This window comes from Armigeres subalbatus, chromosome 3, assembly GCF_024139115.2.
Source record: "Armigeres subalbatus isolate Guangzhou_Male chromosome 3, GZ_Asu_2, whole genome shotgun sequence".
NCBI lineage: Eukaryota > Metazoa > Arthropoda > Insecta > Diptera > Culicidae > Armigeres > Armigeres subalbatus.
Window position 1 is genome coordinate 91,661,166 of NC_085141.1, and position 21,704 is coordinate 91,682,869.

Below are 21,704 nucleotides of genomic sequence, written 5' to 3' on the forward strand. Positions count from 1 at the left end.
GGCCTCAGCGAGGGCACTTTAATGCGCGCGCGCGCGAGCGTAGAAGGTCCACAAGCGCGTGGATTGCGATATGACGGATAGTTATGATGATTTGCTGTTAAGTGTTCAGTTCGGTCGTTGGTGTTTTTTTTTTCGTTGGCTGGAGTCTAACCCTTCTCCCCGGAGGTGGTTTATATTGAAGCTGAAAGAGAGCGGCTATCAACGTCAGCGTCAACAACATTCCACATGTCCCGCGGTTCGTCACTTCGCGGGCGCGCGAGCACCCGTCAAACGGGGCCGGAGTGAAATCGGAGAAAAATGATGATGTAGCTGTAAATTTAGAAGGAGCCCGGTCGTAACCAAATTAACAGGAAAAACAGATTGAGTGTTTTGCTAAAGTGATAAGTGAACGAATCTCGTGAAAGAAATAAGAAACCATTTTTCAAATTACTGGCATTGCGTCCCTCAGCTGAGATTCCACTGCAATTGGATCGTTTTTACTCTTACCGGTCATAGGCGGCTCCAATCAATGGCTAATGTTATGTATTAAAAATTAGGAGTGAATGTAATCCAAGAACTGTACCTAATCCGAATATCATACTAACAATAGATTGAGTGCCGAAGTGTTCATATTTTTTGGATCATAAAGGCAACTTTTGACATGTTAAATATACAGAAGAAGTTGATAAGACACAAAATTGCCAAAAATGTATTAAAAATCAAGTAGTTTCTATATGGTACTGCTTTAATCAATGCTATTTGGGACTTTTGAAAAATTGCCTGAATTTCACCAATTTTCCATATCTGGTGTTTGGGAAACTAATTACAAACTTCCTAAATAATTTTTCAAATAGTCTCGCTCATGCTGTTAGCAGAATTTAACTCTCGATTTAAAAAGCTCTCTTCTAGTGTTTTTATGCATACGTTGAAAATGCGTTTTGACTGTCCTGTAATGATATGGAAATGCTAATATCATCTTCCAAACTTAGACGCACATGTTCATGATAGAATTAGAGGCGAAAGTATAGAGTTGATAGTTCCGTTAGGATACGGCAAGCATGAAGATATTCTTTTATAATACGGGAGCTTTGCAGAAGGAAGGTCGTGATATGGGCAATATTTGCCTGATGGAACTTATCAAATCGACTTCTATAAAAACATTCTTCATGCATCCCGAATACCAGTGTGGAAGCTTATCAATATCTATACTTTCGCTCTAATTCTATCATGAACATGTGCGTCTAAGTTTGAAGATGATATTAGCATTTCCATATCATTGTAAATCGTTTAACTTCACGTAGAAGTAACACACACAAAATCATTAATTTAGTGTCCTGTAATATTTTGCTCATGAAAAGAGCACGAAAATCATATTCTCGATTACTGAGTTGAAGAATATTCAGCAGGGTTTTTGAATAATAAGAACTGCTGCAGGATAATTTGTGCGTAAAATTGGGTAATTGTCCATTGGCGCTTGGTGCGATTTAGCACAACCACGACCATTTGATAGTTTGACAACAAAAAGCAAAAGCTTAAATACTGAAAATTCATATTAATCCTCTGCTTCAACAAGTCAATGGAAAGTCACATGCCCAACCTCATACGTAACTGTTAATTTTTCATTTCGCCCACGGTAATGCGTCGCACTGCACACGATCCATAGGCTAGGCTAATAGACAAAACCTAGCTTTTATTGGAGCTCTGCACTGCATGGCTTGTTTTAATTCGTTCTTTAACCTCCGTCGAACCGTTGCGTTGCTGCTGTCCAACCCACGCTTCTTGCGCCTGGGTTGGCGGTACGTGAAGCAGAAGACGAGCCTGCGCGCACTGGAAGTTAATCATCCGGATCATCATATCCCCATTCGCTGCCCATTTCTATTTCTCCGTACAAATTTGTGCTTTAACTGCGACTGTTTGTTGCTCAAATTGTTGCTTCTTCCGCGTGCGTGCTTGCAGTCCGAGTGGTAGCAGTAACACAGATCGGGCACAATTTAACAATTAAATTTATTTGACTTTTACGAGGCTGGAGTGGAAGCCCCCATCACCATTAAGAAGAATATGTTAACAAATTATAAATCGTCGGAATTAGATGGGTTCCCAGCGCCGGGAAGCAACGCATCGCACGGGAGTGCCATCCTCTATCTCCTGAAAGCAATGTAATGGGCATGGTAATTTTGTTGTTTATATGAAAATTCCCATCACCATTAAGGTGTCACCATCATAGGCACATTTGATGGCCGTTCCCACTCTGTGAGAATCGGAGCCCACACCATCGTTGGTCGGTTGCCATCATTAGCTTAGCGTTGGAACACGCGCAATTCTCGGTTCAACTACCTTCATAAGTAGACCTGCACACCGACGCGCATTTGCTCCCGATCTTCGGTACTGGCGGCGTGAAGATTATTTTGCTATTTACATATAAAATGTTAACTAGTTACATTAGATGAGCGAAACGTTTAAAAATACACAAAAAGGCTTTCAAATCGTTCTTAGCTACATATTTTGTACAGATGGCACTGCCGGCGCACAACTCTACCACCAACTCGCGATCGCGCTGTCTAGGCTTATGACAATTGATCAGCTCATCATGAAAAGCCTCGAACTTGGCATTTGGTTGAACCAGAGTCATGACGTTGACGACGACGATGATAATGTACCCATCACGCCAACGCTCGCCAACGTTTAATATTGTCCAATGTCGTACCCGCCGAGGGTCTGGTATTGTAGTTGTGCAGAAAAAAAACACAGGTACAATGCAATGCCATGGCTACAGAGCGCGCAGCCTCACCACACGCCACCTATGGTGGTAGGCTGACTCATCGCTAGATTGAAATTTCACGATGTACAAACGGGAAACCGTTAGACCGCGCTGTCGACCTGAGACCAAGCCTACAACCGCAGCGGTAAGATCGTGTAGTAATGTTAAAGCTTATCCCGCATTAATTTAATTACATTTTTAAGTACAAACGGGCGCGTAACGAACCTAAACTTATTGACTGCTTGGGGGAGATGAGATCCCAGCATATATATGAGAATTTGCAATCCCCCCTCCTTCGAAGGTCAATAATGACCGACCGGATAAGTGCCGTGTGAAATGGGCTTCCGCAGCCACCAGCCAGCAGCGCCGCCGCAACCGACAGAATCCGATATCGTATATGCAGGGTCGTAAAGGTGCGTTGATCTGCCGCTCCTCTATGCTCGGGGGTATATAAAGCCATAAAGAACCCACATGTGAAGTTTCTAATTCTAATTTTGCTACGAAATGGGTTTCATTGCGAGCAAAGTACCGCACGATTGTTAATTAAAGCGTCGTAATTAGTACTAACATCAATGATTTCGCACTATTTATTGCAACGGAATGGGTTTATTCGAATGGTCAGTCCGCTCGGTGGCAGACGGTTGTCGTTTGGCGGTGATTGGTGCGAATGGAAAGTTTATGTCGTTTACTAAGAATCATTTGCAAGTTTGTAAGACTTAAATACACTTGACGTATATGCGTGTTGGACACATTAATGGTGTCATGAAGAGAGTGAGACTTCATTGGATTTAAGCTCCTCGAGAAGGGACATCAAAGCTTCGGAAAAAAAAACTAACGGAAATCCTATCAAATTATCGACAGAAACAACAATAATCAGTTATTGATGAAACAACGTTAAAATACTCCAATTATCACCAACATTTTTTCAACTGTTTAAATTTTATTCGGACCTACTTCCAATCGCACGGTATGGTGCATGGTGCATAAATTTAAGTAAAGCATGCATTATAAAATTGAATTATTTCAACGATTCTTCATGCGATTACTCTTGACGGTTTGTTCGTACTGCCAGCTCCACCCGAAGTGATAAAGTTGAACATCCTGAAGCATTTCGTGTTGGTAGGATAAAATAGGTCCGGCATCATCCCATCCCTTCTGGAGAAAGGACTGGCTTAGGCCACCCGACGATGCTGAAGAGAAAGTCCGAGGACGATGTAAAGGTCAAATGATGTAAAAGTACCGGGGTAAGATGGGGAATGTTATAAAGAAGGGTCACTCGAGGCCAGAAATATTTGAGCAACAAGCAGTCACCTATTAGAAGAAGCGACTGAGGGTGCTAATGAAAAACGGCAAACAATGTTTGAAGATGAACGTTGTAGCGAAGACCGTCAATTCTCCCAACGTCTTCCAGTTGGCATAGCTAAAAAACATTGGACAAACCTTAAACGGGAAGATCTATTCCAATAGTTTCGTAGCAATAACGGAAGACCAGCTGATCGCCAAGGTCACGAAACAGTTGAGTTCTGTTGGAATGCTGCTGGAGAGCTACAAAAGGGAACTGCAGCCTTTCAGGAGGTACGATAACGAGGAACAGGAGAACGAGAATTCCGCGCAGTGGATCCAACTGGGGGTACCTCATTCAAGTATCGCATCTACTCAGTGGCAGTGTTGGTAGAATCATGCTCAAATCTCACTCACCGAAGCCTCATGCACGAGCTGACTCGCTTGCGATTCTGCATAGGGAGCATCGCGCATGAGTTTTTCACGCAGAATCGCATCGTTTCGCTCATTCGCCGAAAAATGATTTCGCTCCAAAAAGTGTCAATACCCAATCGAAGCGTATTTTATGTTTACGTATGGATTTGTTATCCATTTTTTTAAACAAAGAAAGTTATTCCGACGAATTTAACGAAGAAGAACACGCAAAAATCACGCAATGATGCAAATTGCGAGTCGAATCATGGACGATTCTCTGGGCCATGAGTCGGGTGAGGTTTGCCTCGCGCTTGATTTGAATCGTGGATGAGATTTGAGAATTTGAGTTTTTACCAACACTGCTCAGTGGTGGCAAGAGGGCGGAACACGGGAATGGCTTCGTAGTGCTTGGTAAGCAGCATTGCCGTATCATCAGATGGACGTCTCATCAGACGTATCATCAGATGGAGGCCGGTAAGTGATCGCATCTGCCTTGTTGAGAATTAAGAGCAAGTTCGTCAACTATGGCTTGATCAATGCATAAGCACCAACCAACGACAAACCCAAACGAATTTCTCTTAGTGTCTAGACATGTACTGCAGAGAATGCCTGAAACATGATGTGAAACGCATCATCGATGACGTGAATGCAAGGAAAGGAAAGGTCGAAAGGGAAAAGTTCTTTTGCCCATCCATTATAAAGAACAGCCTTCACACAACTTCCAATGACAGCAAACATGTTTTGTTTTGGTTTGTGAGCTTCGTGCCGTGTCGATAGCAGCGACAGTCGTCTATGCGCATCTGCCTGCTGTGAAGCGTGGGTTCGATTCCCGTCCTAGTAAGGAGAAAACTTTTCGTAAAAGCGAATAATTCTCCACTAGTCCACTGGGATTTGTATAAATGTCCCGTCCGTTGTCTAATGCTAGGTGTTAAGAATTCATTCTCTGCGACCTCTGATCGAAGACGGTGTTCCTTTCTTTTTAGATTTGAAGTCGGCATTTCTGTGATTTCATCGATATGGGGTAGGAAGACCATCCTGGGACGTCCCGGGACAAAATTTCGGGATTTCCCGAATCTCGGGAAATGTTTTTTGAAATCTCGAAAATCCCGGGACAAGCATATCATAAATCAAACCGGTACAAATAACTTCTCTTTTTGGCTGGATTTTTTTGAAAAATTGACACAAAGCAAATATTATTTTCCGAGCTTTGCGGAAATTTATGAAAACAGGCTTTTAATGGCAACTATAGTATCTTTTCAAATTCAGCAAAGCGTTCATTACTTGCTATGAAAGCATCGACAGTATTGTGAAAATTGCAGCCAAACCAGTTCCGGGGGACCGCGAACATAGTCCGAGATAAATTCATGTGACCAGAAACTCAATTTGCGTCAAGTATTTCAGAAATATATGGATACGAAATATACATAAAGACAGAGGTTTTAAAGCTATTGAAACACGAACTTGCAATATGATTAGAAAACTGTATGAAAAAAAAATTGAAAGAAAAACATTTTTAAAGTAAAGCCCTTACAAATATTTAATTAACATTTTGTCCTACTAGTCTCCGAAAAGTCAAAGGGACGATAATAAAAAATAAATATTAAAATGGAAAAATCAAAAAAACTGTTTTGAAAATCCTCAAAATTATCCGAATTGTATTTTGTTGCCCCCTTAAATTATAATTTTTTGGCAAAAAAAAAATCCGAGGGGGTGGACAAAATAGTGATTAAATATTTGTATCGGCCTAAAGAAAAAATTGCTTGTTGAACACTCTTGTATTAGAAATGCAGCATTCAAAATATTTTGGAGGTCTTTGTTTACCATAACAGCTTGAAGATTTCTTCCAAAGCAATAAAACACTTTCATGCTTTCATAGCTGCTAGAGAAGAAAATTAGAGTAGATAGGGCACTGTGGGGTTTGAGTAAGTATCCATCAGCGTGTCGATCGGTGAGTAGCAAGCCATGACTCGGCCTCTTCTTGTCAGATCTCCGTGGCGTGCACACACACCGACGGAGAGCTGCTGTCATCGGATTTTGCTCCAGCCATTTAAGGTCACTCCTGACGGAATCCAAGTTCCAAAGTGCTCGCGTTTTCGGGGGCATTGAACCGGCGCACAACTGTCATTTTGTTGATTTAGCTTTGCTGCGTCGCAGCATGCGTGAAATAATAAAAATGACAGTTATGTGTTGCTTCCGTATCGAGTGGTGTGCTCCCGAAAACGCGCGCACTTTTAAACTTGGATTCCGTCAGGAGTGACCTTAAAGCCACACATTTTAGCCATCCTGCCATGTTGTGTTTTGTATCCTGACCAAGATCCTGACGCTGATTTCAAAACGTGAGTTGAATTCAAGTGTTCAGTATTTAATGGTTTGAAAGGAACCACAAGCAAGGTGGTTTGTATTGCAACAAAGCGCGTCTAAGAGACCGCTGGAAAATGGATTGTGGTTTGGAAAATCACAAAGCGCTTCGGAACGTCCGCTGGAAAATGAATTATGGTTTGAAAATCACAAAACGCGTCGGGACGACCACTGGTAAATGGATTGTGGTTTGGAAAATCACAAAGCGCGTCGGGATGACCGCTGGAAAATGGATTGTGGAAAATCAGCCGGCAAGACCGAAGGCAAATCATCCGGCAAGACCGAAGGCAAATCATCCGGCAAGACCGAAGGAAAATCATCCGGCTAGACCGAAGGCAAATCATCCGGCTAGACCGAAGGCAAATCATCCGACATGACCGTATGAAAATCATCCGGCTAGACCGAAGGAAAATCATCCGGCTAGACCGATGGCAAATCATCCGGCTAGACCGAAGGCCAATCATCCGGCAAGACCGAAGGAAAATCATCCGGCTAGACCGAAGACAAATCATTCGACATGACCGTAGGAAAATCATCCGGCAAGACCGAAGGCAAATCATCCGGCAAGACCGAAGGAAAATCATCCGGCAAGACCGAAGGCAAATCATCCGACAAGACCGAAGGAAAATCATCCGGCAAGACCGAAGGCAAATCATCCGACAAGACCGAAGGCAAATCATCCGGCAAGACCGGAGGAAAATCATCCGGCTAGACCGAAGGAAAATCATTCGGCAAGACCGAAGGCAAATTATCCGGTTCTACGATGTGTGGAACGGGGCTCAAGATGCGGCATAAACATTTGCGATCGTTAATCCGACAGTGCTGAACTTTCTACTGAAATTCACTTTCGCTTTTTCTTAAATTCACCAATGTTTCTTTTAATTTTACCAAAGATTTTTTTTTTGTGTTATGCACAAAATATGTAAACATTGATGGAGCCATTTTTGAAAAAAAACGATGTTGACTTTTTCGATACCTTAAATAAGACATCTGCTAAACGCAAAAAAATAACAAAAATAATGTTCAGAAAAAATATTTTAACCATTTATAAAGCAGAATCTAAACAATAAATTAACAAAAACAACAACAGGACACAATGTTGACATGGTATTAAACTCAAATGTATGTTTGTTGAACATTAAACAGTTCAGAAACATTGATTGACAATATTGGCAATTTACGTAAACCCAGTCAAATTAAGGAACGTTACATTTTTTAAGTGAAGAGTCCTAGTCGGGAAACCGCATTATAAGTGAAAAAAAAAAATTTAGGTTTTTGTTCCCAAAGGGGGACCCTTGAAAAAAAAAAACAAAATTCCGTCAAAAAAATCCAAAAACCAAATATACAAAAGGCAAAGCCTTTTTCACGCTAATCACGCCATAATCTAACACAGGAGATTCAAAATAATGAATACCAACGGGAAAAAAATATATCTTTGTCGTTTTTTAACGAATTATAACTGAAAATCCTTCTTCCACTCGAAACTTACGATCTGTTCGTAAAAAAATTGTTCTCAAATTGACATTTCGATTTTTTTATGACTCAAATTCATCTGGGGTGTTACTCCTTAAAATGTCCCTGAATACGTTTCGTAAGGAAATTCTGCATGCTTTACTCAAGAGATCTCTGAAGCATCTCTGGGGGCATTGCAAAACGAGTAATCTTAAAAGAAATAACTGAATAATTTTCTAAAGAATTCCTTGGAGTTGTGGAGAAACTCTTTAAACTACTTTCAGAGGAAATTTCCGGAGCAACTCGTAGAGAAGTTTGTAAATGAAGTTCCAGAGAAATTCACAAATTCCTCAGGAAATTCATGTAAGTACTCTCTAATCGTAGAGATTATCAAAACTTTTTGCTGAATGTCAAAACAAACAAAGTTGCCCGGAAGAACAACAATGCAAGACACCAACAGATTCATAAATTCAAGGTGATTAGACCTACTAGTCCCGGGCCCTCCTTAGCCGTGCGGTAAAACGCGCGGCTACAAAGCAAGACCATGCTGAGGGTGGCTGGGTTCGACTCCCGGTGCCGGTCTAGGCAATTTTCGGATTGGAAATTGTCTCGACTTCCCTGGGCATAAAAGTATCATCGTGTTAGCCTCATGATATACGAATGCAAAAATGGTAACTTGGCTTAGGAACCTCGCAGTTAATAACTGTGGAAGTGCTCAATGAACACTAAGCTGCGAGGCGGCTCTGTCTCAGTGTATGGATGTAATGCCAATAAGAAGAAGAAGAAGAAGAAGAAGAAGAAGAAGAAGAAGAAGAAGAAGAAGAAGACCTACTAGTCAGGTGGTATGACAAGCTCTGTGTGATGACCGCCTGCTCGGGAATAATTTCGTCATCAGGTGGAGTAATCTAACTGCAAAAGAGCTCCAGACTTTGTAAATAGATTATTTATCGTTGACACTAAGAATCCCTATTCGATCATAATGGTAAATGGTCCCATTTACTAATGTCAATACAAGTTAAACTCTTGGCAATATTAAGATGCCCGGACTCCGGAGAGTTGCTTTTGATAAGCTGCACAACCAGCTTTTATTTCTGTAACTCGGCAAAATCCTGATGGCCGTCTATTCAGCAAAGCAAAAACTGATATTCCTGCCAAAAATGTCGCTTGCTAGCCGATTTTCAGTCAATTTTTTGCTGAGTTTCAGTAATGACAGAAATCTCGGCAAAAAATGTTTACTATGCGAATCTAGGCAAAAGTTACGACAATTGCTGAAATCCCGGTAAACATATTAAGGTGGTGTATCACCGGTATATATTTATTACTCACCCGGCCCGGCATAAATCTACCCCGGCGTCGGCCGTGTGTAATCGGAATCATGTGTGGGCGACATTTTTCTCGTCGTTTTCGTCGTCTTCGACAGTTTTTTTTTCTCTACCATCCCGTTGCTATGTGCGGGGACGATCCGTATAAACTTTTTTCGAAAGTCTTTCTCCCAACATAAGCAATGGGAACGCTTTACCGATGCATGCCTTCGAATATTGGAACCGAACTATACCGCCAACGCCATTCCTTCGCGGGGCTAGACACGCTAATTAATAGGTTGTACTTGTTGGCTCGTTGAACTTGCGAACCTTTCCAACCGGGGCCGAGATTGATAAATTCTGATACATGATGTGGGCACAGGCTCTGAAATACCGAACGTTTGTTAAACAAAGCGGCACTAGGAGAGGTATGTGCGACAAAGGATCAGGGCTCACGACGAGACCGATGAGTAGAGTTAGGTGGGGAAATAATTTAATCTTCATGGGATGAATCTTATTGCTGAGATAGTAACGCAGTATGTAGAAGAAACGTTTAATTGCGTATATTGGGCGCCAACTGATATCAAAGAATTATCATCGTGGTAGTTATATTTACGATTTTTAGCGCACAAATAAAGATTTTATGATTATGTAGGAGCTGATGCACAATAAAATGCAATCTCGCCAAACACAGTCTAATTTTTTGTTAAATGTAAGTTCTTTTCCCAGCCGTTGCCGCTACCTGTGCGAACGATCTAAGTAGGGTATGATGAAAAGCACAGGGGGGTGTAAACATTTCTTCGCTGCTAATTTTATTGCCCTTACCTTACAGTATTTATCATCTTCTAACACTGCGACGGCACTGCTGTGTGTGACAATAGAATTAGACCGCATAGGTCAGCCGCTCGATTCACGCCTACTTAGTTATGTACCGAGCGAGGGCACGAGTCAACAACGGCGACGGCGGTGTTAACTTTCTCAAGCATTAATAATTCTTCAGCTCTGGCACTTGCCGCTCGCTCATGAGATTACAACGCCACGGAATGGAATCTGAGCTAACTGTCCCGGGCTAGGCAGGAAAGGGTTGGGGGCTATGTTGCGTGTCGGCTATGCTGATCATTTCGCACCGTTTTGTTGATGTTTAGCCCTGGGGCTTTATTAAGTGCAAAACTATGCGACGAACGATGCTGCTGGGTTGATAGTTTATGATGTAAAATTTTCTTCATTACCTTATTATCTTGGTTTTATACCGTGTAGGCAATATCAAATGTAGCTTAGTGGAGTGCTTTTCCATTTTTTGAAAACTAAGAAAATGTTTTGCTTAAGAATAGAAAGAAACAAACAGCCGAATTGTTCGATAAAAACTCGCCTTTCTCTAAGATGCACTTTAAACGCAAATAAAGCAATAATAATTATCAAAAAATTGCACGAGTCGTGGGCAATTTTATTCTTTAAATCTGCTAATAGCCCCCAGCCCTATTACTGATAAGACTCAAACCTGCCCGATCGCTCCAAAAAATGAAACACCATCCAGCATGAGAGACAGATATGGCTTCATTCCTGTCCATTCCATATTGCCATTAGCAACCGCAAATACATCCGCCTAAATTTCTGAGAAGAGTCGCAAAAAACTGCTTCTTCCTATGCTCCTCATCGGTAGATCACCTCGATCTCCTGTCATTTCAAATTAGTGACACTTGATTTACGCCAACATATTACCGTCATTTGATATCCTTCGCTTCTAACAATAACCCGAATTTTGCCCTCTCGAGTCATATGTATTTCGTTGTAGTGTATTCAAACTTATGAAACTTATCATATTTCCTAGCGACTAAGTTAAAACGTAGAAACGAAAGCTTACCTCTTGTTGCAAATATGTTTTGTGGTGCGATTATTTCTGTCACCGGATGCTAAGCTTAACGTAGTAGGCATATGATTAATTGTGAAATGTAAATCAAGTAGGCTGTTGCTTTCGAAGATCTCTCTGTTGCTCAGTCTTGGCGTAGCGATAGATTTGAGGCGATGTGAAGAAATAGGCAAAATCTGGAAATGAAACGGGAGAATAAAGAGAAATTTATTAGTCCTGATTGATCGATTCAGACAATGATATCAAAATGCGGTATATTCAATTGGTGAATATTGTCCGAACTCTGTTTCCCAGTTCACGAGTAACGCTGAATGCCAACTCCACGCATAGGCCGGGACAAGTGCAATATTAGTTTTCAAATGTCACAATGTTGCCCCTGTCCGTACCGATGCGTAGATTGATAGGGAGCAAACTGGGGCAGAGTCGAAAATGAAACAAACAAAATACCAGCACTCTCCAGCAATTACCCGGAATTCGCACTAATAAATTTAAATTTGTTTCCGGTCGCGCGAGAAAAAAACTAAAAATTAGTCGGAGTGTGAAAACGAGAACGATGGGGAACAATTTAAGAGCATCTGCTATCAACTGAACGATTCGGAGAAAAAATAAACCAAAAATGTGTCACCTCTTCCTGGGTTTCGGGAAATATTTTTGTCTTTCATAATTTTGATCGCGAAACAAATGTTCACACCACGGGAGCAATCGACGTAAGTGTTTCCGCTGTCAATAATTTGACCACCACAAATTAAGACAAGCCTAACTGCGATAAAACAACGGAAATTGCTCGTTTTCTACCGACCGCGACCGAAAAGTTCGTCTTGGTCGAGTATCAACTGATCACAATATGTGATGTGAAACCAAAAAAAAAATCTGTTTTCTTTTGGGAAAGCTGGTAGCCCTGCGCAGTTTGACAACTTTCTTTGTTCGCGATCAGGTTCAATGTCAAACTTAATTTCCCAACCTCATGGCGCGCTATATCCTGCTGGTTGGTGCAGCGGCTGCAATTCCACGTACCCGAAAGTGGCAGCAACCATTTCGGTAATTGCTGTTATTAAGCGCCAAAATCCTGTCGAAAAGAAGGAAAAAAAAACTTGTCAGAACCACTTCGTCCGAGCGAAGACGAACCTCGGTGCGCTCAACAGCCAGCGTCCGTCGTTGACAGCCGCGCAGAACTTATGCGAAATATGGTTGACGACGGTTCGACGAGCTATCTCGTCCTCTCGCCCGCTGACGCAACCCTATTATTTCGTGAATGAAACCTGTTATTTTGGTTTCGGGGGTTCGCAACGGAGGAACCTTTTCGTCCTTCTGTGCTTGTCGCACAATTATCGTTCCGCTCCGGTGCTTCTCGGCGGACTGAACCGTCCGTCAACGATCGAGATTGCATGGGAAGGCTCGTTGCATGGTCTGAGAGGTCTGAGATTACTGCACAGCTTGTGGGCTACAGCTTTTGCCATCGGTACACAATGCTCGGAGGAAACTCGATACCTTTGGGAGATTGCTTTGTTCGCTGGGCAACAGGTTCTGGCGAGCGGAGGTAACTCAAAACCGTGACCGTGAACGGTACAGTTTTCCGATGAAGGCTGTGAGCAACAGTTTGACGAGTGTTAGACGAGGTGGGATGGAATTTCATTGCCTGTTGGAAGGTTAGGGCATTGTGCGAAGTAGAAGGTTCAGTAATTTTAGATTTTTTCTGAGATCCGCATAGCAGAGCACTCAGCAAGCCCCGTGTTCTTGATTAGTCTCAAACGCAAATTTGAAGATTCCGCAAAAAAAGATTTCGTACTTACTGATTGTGTAAGCTTTTTTGATGCTATCCGGAAGCCCCGAAAGCAGAATATTCTTATATGGATTATAAATAGCCCACACTGTAATTTCTTTGTTTAATACAATAGAATTAAGTGTAAATGTGTAATTATTTACTATCAAATTCTGAATATGTTTACTGGAACTGATCCGAAGCTGTTGTGACCGCTGACGATGCCATCGTTGCGATTGAATTACAGTCATGAGGCGTTCTCTTTGTACAATGGTGGTTCGAACAGGGATTGATTTATTTCCAATGCGCCTTTCCTAATGTATGATGGTAGTGCACTCCACGTTGTCCGGAGTAAAACCGAATGTAATGTAAAATGTCATATTTGAGGTCGTTCGTTCTTTGGCCGCCAATCGCCAATCGCCCTACATACCGACCGCACGCGACCTCGATTGCACACATCCAGCGAGTGTGGGGTCGATATCCTCTTCCAGGTTCTCTGCCAAACATCACTTTTGCTGGTCTCTATCTCAAGCCATATCTCGGGGATAACCCTATCTAAAAAAACAACAAAACCAACATACGAATCTCGAGAGAAAAGTTCACTTCATTGCTACTGACGCCAACGACAGCCACTCGACGATTTGCAGCTTCAACGCTATGGACGCCATCCATGCGAAAATTTTTTTTGCAACGTCTCTCTTCGGCGATCGTTTGCGCTGCTATCGACTGCAAATTTCTACCATCGGCATAAAATTCGTCTCGGCACAACCTTCCCTTTTTTATATGTTGAAGATAAGGGAACTCACTCACGAAGAATCTGAACTTCCTCTACTCTACTTCCCTGTACTACTGCTTCTTCCTATCCAGCTTCCATCTTCCAGTCTATTTACAAGTTACGACCTTTCGATGCACCCCGTCCGGCGCTGTTGTGACCAATCCATGATCCCACTGACTGCGGCACGCGACTTATGCTGCCAATAACCCCGACACAAAGATATAGATCCGAAGCCGTTCCTGGGCCCATAACCTGTTAGGAGATAAGGGAACCCCCTCACAAAGAAACAATAAATACTAGAGTTCCCTCTTACTCGTCCGGCCATCTATGGTAAAGCGGCCAGACGTTCCGTATTATGCGGGAAAATCTAAGCATTCTGATTCTGAAAGATCAACAAATGTTGAATTGATTCGTCAGACTCTAGGTAACGCGAAGATCTTGGGGATCTTGGGCATTTGAATAATCTGGAGGGTCTAAGCAACATGTACGAAAAAACGAAACAAATTATTCTGTATTCGATTTTAAGAACGGCTACGCAGTCTCGAAGATTGAAACAAAATGTATATTTGTCCGACGTTTCGACACGGGGATGATGTCTTCATCAGGGGAAAAATACTGTGATGAAGACACCATCCCCGTGTTATATAATATTAAACTAAGACAGAATAGTTCGATTTTAATTCAATCAATGTAAGAAAATCTTCTAAAATTGATATGCCAAATGTCCATACAGACTTCGCAAGATTTTAATTCAATACTGTATTAAAATCTGCCATCCGCGCTGGTTAGGCGTGAGAAAATCAAAGATTTGTGTGCTAAACGGTATCAAAACAAAACTAAAGATATTCTAACAAGTTTCAAATCTGAAAAGATCTTAAAATCTACAAAATGCGAAAGCGTCGAAACATCCGAAGACTGAAAAGACAATTCTTCTGCGTTTTCGGCAAATAGTTGTTCAGACTGAACATTTACGTAAGTTTCGCTTGGTGAAGAGTTTGCACGACTGGACCTCATACTACACAATACGGTCAGAGAATTGGCACCGCTAACCACATGGCAACGAGGTCTAGATTATAAAACATTTCTTATTTGAAAGATATTTTTAAAATTAATATATTTTTAGTTAAATATTTGTTTCTGTTAAAATCTCTTTGGAAACGATTTGACACGATTTCAAACTACATTTGCAGCGCCGTAGCGTGCGGTTGGCCCCCGCCAAGGATGCCAGCCCTCAGAGAGGCGCCGATATGAAGAATTTCGGTATGAAAATCAGAACAATTTTATCAGTTACAGAGCCAATTAATAACAAACCGACCACAAAGTCCAAAAGTCAATGGTGAGAATATTTTGAGTAGTTTCTCTGAGACTTCCGATTACAATGAGCCAAGAGAAGTCGTTGAAATTGTGGATCGGATTATTTCCATTATTGGACGGTGTAGATCTTCTTCTTCTTCTACTACTTCTTCTTCATCTCCTTCTTATCCTTTCTTCTTCTATCTTCTTCTTTCTTTCTTCTATATATAAAGATGAGTTTGCTTTTCCTTTGAGGCATTACAACTCACGAACGGGTTGACCGATTTGCAAGATTTGATCACCAACCGATTCGTCTTTGGATCAGCTTTGTTTGTATAAATAAAAAGAAAAAAAATATCGGAAAAATTGAAAAAATCTAAATCTAGAAGACGACGCTGCCATCAAATACAGGATTGATTGTTTGGCCGCAACTTCACACGCAAGAAAAGTGTTCCCGAATTCGTGAACCAGCAAAATACGCCACGGACTCGGCAGCACTGCGTTTTTCAAAACATTCCAGAAATCATGACTGCTATTCCCGAAACCGTAGCTCAAAATATAAAGTGATCTTGTTAGTTCACGAATTTGTGAACGCTTCATAGTATCACGAACTACTGTGAGAAAAGAATGACGAAAACTGTTGACGAAGCATATCACGTATGCTGTTGGAGTCGAACAAGGAAGCCACTCTATTGAAGATCCGTTGTAAGCCACAAACTCCTCCTTGCAGGCCATAATTAGTACGTCGTAGCGGCAGCTTCGTATCAGCAATCGTCATTGCTCCTGCTGTATCTCTTCTGGTGAGGAGCAGCTCGAGATCTATTAAACGACATCTGCTCTCGTAGCTCGGCAACTGGCAATTCCTCCAAGGAAGCTTCCGAAGCGCGAAACGAAGGACGGATTCTAATCTTTCAGAGCCATTGTAGTATGCCGGGCTCCAAACTGCTGCACAATACTCCAGTGTAGAGCGAACGAGCACAAAGTACAGGGACTTCAGACAATAGACATCGGTAAATTTTTTCGCTGTTCTGAAAATAAATCCTAGCGTCTTTGAAGCTTTTTTAATGGTATACGAGACATGCTGCTTGAATGTTAATTGCGAGTCTAAAATAACTCCCAGATCCTTCACTTGATTCACGTGCCCGATTGTCGTACCATGCAGGCTGTAGGCGAATGTGATCGATTTCTTGAAAAGGTTATGGCGGAACACTTGATGGGATTCAGTGTCAGGCGGTTTAACAGGCACCAACTGGCAAAGAGATCTAGCTGCTCCTGTAGATAGTGGCAGTCGACGATTGCGTGGATCAAAAGGAAGATTTCAAGGTCGTTGAAGTAGAGTAGTAAAATCAGTGGACCTAGATGACTTCCTTGTGGTACACCGGATGTTGCATAGAAGCAATCAGAACTAAAGTCTCCAACCGCCACCATCAATTGTCGTCGGTCGGACAGTAACGATCGAAACCAGCGAAGAAGGCAATGACGCAAATGCCGAATCTGCCGAGGTCGGTGTAAATGACATCTGTCTGAGCTCGTTCAATCATGCTATCAGTGATAAACGATGTCAGGCACAACAGGTTGGTGATCGTTGAACGTCCAGCAGTAAAACCGTGATCTGAACTGAGGAGAGGTGTTGCTCGCAATGCGAGAGCAACGCGGTTCCATGATAATCAGCTCGAAGATCTTCGACAACGCACTCAGCGATGTGATGCCCCGGTAATTGTTTACGTCACAGTTACTGGCTTTTGACGTAAACTACGTCTAAGGGGAAGACTCAGATACAGGGTGTAAATCCAAAATTTCCAAATTCGAGACCGTCACGAAATTAGAAGAGATTTCAAATGCTAATAGCGTCTTTATTTATCGATGAATTTTAGACATTTTCTTATCAATCGATTCGGAAACTCTCCACCAATTTCCCAATTCTATTGATACTATTGATTATCAACGTTAGACTATTGAAAATGCTATTTCTATCCAAATCGGGTGAAAAATTCAATTCCGTTCATAAATCCCCAACACGGACATCAGATTGCAGTAAGGTACGGGCCTTTTGATCCACTGCTTCGTTTTCCCTGTGTATATAAAGCCCCGTGTTTCGCGTGCGCGCGTCATTTTCATTCTGGATGTCACGGAGAACGGACCAGGGCAGCGGTGTGGTGGTGCGGATGAAATTTTTTCGGTCGGTGGTGGTGGCGGTTGTGGAAGCAGCAGCACATCATTTTCATCCGTGTCCCATCTTCGGCGGATCTGGCAATCGACGGCGTTCGTTGAGCCGAATCATCGGATGGCGGTCGCGCAGCCCAGTGGCTGCACATAAGTGGCAATTAATCGGTTCTTTTCAGGACCATCATTATATTTGGGAGGAAGGTTAAGTTGAAATAATTTTCATAAAGTGCAACCGTTAGGAACTGGAAAATTCTTCGGTGAAATTTTCTAGCGTAATTCGGAGTTGTATGATTTTAGTGATTGAGAATGTTGATATTGGACGAACTTTCTGAATAGAACAAAGCATAATTGTTTGGCATCGGTAGCGGAATCATAGCATTAGTGCCAGTCCGAGCATAGGCTGTCATCGGAAGATTGCTACAGCAATTTATTCACTAACGTGGCGTTTGCAACGATTTGGATGTTGTCGGCACAACATGAAATTTTCCCGCGAGACTAATTTTGTATTTTCCTGTTGATTGAAGAAGAAATCGGTTCCGAGATGAACTTTATTCAAAGCGCAATGCTAACGTCGGTAGTTGAATCCCAAGCAAGTATCGGAAGGAGACCATGCAAAAAATTGATTCGCATTATGACTGAAAACATTGTATGGCGTCAGTATTGATGTTTGCTACAGATTTTTTGACGTAAACTTCGTCTAATGGGAAGACTCAGATACAGGGTTTAAAACGGAAATTTCCAAATTCGAGACTGTCACAAAAATTAGGATAGATTTCAAACGCTAATAGCGTCTTTAACTTATTTTCGACATTTGCTTATCAATCGATTCGGAAACCCTTCAGCAATTTGCCAATTCTATTGATTATCATTAATGCTTAATTTTTTTTTTACAACAAATATGATTTAGAAAAAGTATCACCGGCGCGTGCTAACTCGCAATCTACATGCTGATACATTTACAGTTACATCAAACAACTGAAAACCGAAATACGCCACTCCAAAATTACGAGGTGACAATGTTAAAAAAAACAGAAGATAGGAAAAATAACACGTGCCTCCCTGAGTCACCTTTAGAGCCACTTTCATTGATGGTAGCCGATCGTTAGTACTTCATATCAAATATCATATCATAACATAGCAAAGAATATTGTGGCCAAATTTCATAAAATTTGGTCAACAAAAACCCCGACAATAGTAGGAGCTCCGCCGATGCCGAAGGTGGTACCACGGTCTACTCTCCGCGACATCTCGAACTAAATAGCTCGCGCGCTGAAGAGCTCCTTCCTTGTAATCAATAAAGTTGAACCTGTAGCCACGCCCTTTGGTGAGTGTGTGACGGTTACAGAATATTTGCAGTCATATCGGACAACAAAGAGGCGGGACTAATGAGCCATCTTTATTGAATATAAGAAAACTGCTCTCCCGCGCGCGCGTTGTCCATTCCAGTTCGAGACAGCAGCACGTACGAACGTGTTTTTTGTTCGCGCATTTTGACATTAACTACGTCTAAGGGAAGCCTCGGATACAGGGTGCAAAATGAAAATTTCCAAATTGGGGACCGTCACGAAATCATGTAAGATTTCAAACGGTAATAGCGACTTTATCTTTCTACGGATTTTCGAGATTTTCTTATTAATAGATTTGTAAACTTTCCACCAATTTGCTAATTGTATTAAAACTATTCATTATCAACGGCAAACTATTGAAAATGTTATTTCTTTCCAAACCGGGTTAAAAATTCAGAATAATCAATCCCGTTCATAAATCCCCAACACGGACATCAGATTGCAGTAAGGTACGGGCCTTTTGATCCACTGCTTCGTTTTTCTATGCATAAAAGCCCCGTGTTTCGCGTGCGCGCGTCATTTTCATTCTGGATTTCATGGAAAGCGGACCAAGGCGTCCAGAAGCGGTCCTAGCGACAACGGCTGTGGTGGTGCGGATGAAGAGCAGTACATCTTTACATCCGTGTTACAAGCAGCATTTTTGGATCTGGCAATTAACGGCGTGCGTAGAGCCGAATCATCAGATGGCTGTCGTGCAGTCCAGTAGTTGTTGTTGGTGAGGCACATAATTGGGAATGAATCGGATCTTTTCAGAACCACCATTATGTTTGGGAGGAAGGTTAAGTTGAAATAATTTGTCTATAGTGCAAACGCTCTTCAGTGAAATATTCTAGCGTGATTCTGAGCTCAATTATATGATGTTTATCTAGTACTTAACTACTCTTCTTGCTGTGGATTTAATTTTGAACAATGATTCAGTAATTGACAAGTGATTGAGAAAGCTGATATAAGACGAACTTTTTTCATAGAACAAAGCATAATTGTTTGGTATCGGTAGCGGAATCATAGCATTACTGCCGGTCCGAGCGCGCTTCAGAAGAAGAAGCTGCAAATATGTATTTGCATGGGCGGAAATAAAACCTTAAACAAGTAGCAGGCTACCTACTAGAATTATAATCTTGAGGGAAATTTCACTTGACTGTTACTGCTATTCACGCGAATAATTATCGGCAGCGTCTTACGATTATAACGCGCGCTTGTGATTCTGCTACCGATGGAAAACAATCTGCCATCACCAAGCAATTAAGTTTTACTTTGAACAAAATTCATCTCGCCTCAAGTTGTGACTTAAGAGCTACTTTCTCTGATGGTAGCCAATCATTAGTACTTCAGACAAGAAAATTTAATCTGAGCGCGAACGACCGCATGAACCACACCATCGATGAAATTTCCGGTAGCAGCTCCGCCGAAGCCGATGGTGGGACTACGATCTGCTTTTCGCGACATCTCGAACGAAATGGCTCGCGCGCGTGGAAGAGCTGGTTTCTTGTAATCAATAAAGTTAAACCTGTAGTCACGCCCCTTTAGTAAGTGTGTGACGGGTACACAATATTTGCAGTCATACCGGATAACAAAGAGGCGGGACTAATGGGCCATCTTTATTGATTATAAGAAAACTGCTCTACCCCGCGCGCGTGGCATTTCATTTGAAATATCGCGGAGAGCGGTCCCAGCATCGGTAGAGATGTCGCAAATTAATCGATTACTTCGATTAATAGATTATTTGTTGTGATAATCGATAAATTTTTAAATCGATTACTTCCCAACGATTAATCGATTCAATAATCGACAACAATCGAGAGTAATCGATTAATCGGGATTTTACGACAACTATTAGATTTCGATTACTTCAATTAATCGATTCATCGTTATGATAATCGATTAATTTTGATTCGATTACTACTCAACGATGAATCGATTCAATAATCGTCAAGAATCGAGAGTAATCGATTAGTTACTAATCGATTAATCGAGATTTTACGACATCTCTAAGCATCGGCGGAGTTGCTGAGCAAATTTTATTCCAAATACATATGGTATAATTGGAAAAATCGGTTCTTCTCATTCTATGCAAAGGAAGATTGAGGCGAGGCGAACTTTTTTCAAAGTGCAAATTAACCGCTTGGAGACGCCATAAAGTTGCCTGGCGTCCGTAGCAGAACCACGAGCGCGCGTCGGAGGGAGATGCTACAAATATGTATTCGCATGGATTGCTTCAGTGGCAGTCAAGTTTAATTCTTCCAAGATTCTTATTTGGTTTTGTTATTCCAGCCTATGGCGTGGGTCGTGTGGTCGTTAGTGATTCGAAATATGTATTATTGGGAATTAATCGATTCTTCTCATGGACACCATTTTAAACATAGGAAGATTGAGGCGAGACGAATTTGTTCAAAGTACGACGTCGTAGCCGAATTACGTTGCCGTTCGTAGCAGAATAACGAGCGCGTATTGTAGATAGCTGCTGCAAATATGTATTCTTGCACTGGCACTAGATTCTCATTTCACCAAACTGTTTTACGTAGTTTACGTCGGGCGGTCGTGTCTTGTACACAACCCTTATGATTTTTGGTGTACGGGAAGCATGTGGGCGTATTTCCAGCAGGATGGAAATGTGCCGCTGGATAAAAACGAACGAAATAAGCGCTGGAACGGCATTAGCTAGCAGGAGATATGTTTTTATGATGCTGGAATCCTACCTGGACCGGGATTGTTCGATGATTTCAGTTGGGACGCATCCTTGGAAATGGCATCCGCGTCCACATCGAATGTAACAAGCGTTTGTCCAACGCAAAGCACGTTGCTAGCAGCGAGGGTAGCTTGGTTATCACTTTCAGTTTCGTTGGTAAATACGTTGTAGAATTTTTGGGAGAGTACGCGACACGTTTCTTGCGTGGAAGAGGCAATACAAACAGCATGCATTGCTGTGACCCTTTTGTTAGCCATTCCGACAACTTC

General features: G+C 41.9%; 1 protein-coding gene across 1 annotated transcript in view; it reads right to left on the reverse strand.

Moving 5' to 3' along the window:
• The window catches only part of LOC134227759 (uncharacterized), a 64,239-nt gene that overhangs the window by 19,366 nt on the left and 23,169 nt on the right, over window positions 1-21,704 (reverse strand). The window contains exon 2 of the mRNA XM_062709436.1: window positions 11,405-11,586. The gene's annotated coding sequence lies outside the window, so the exon portion shown is untranslated. The remainder of the gene's footprint in view (window positions 1-11,404; window positions 11,587-21,704) is intronic.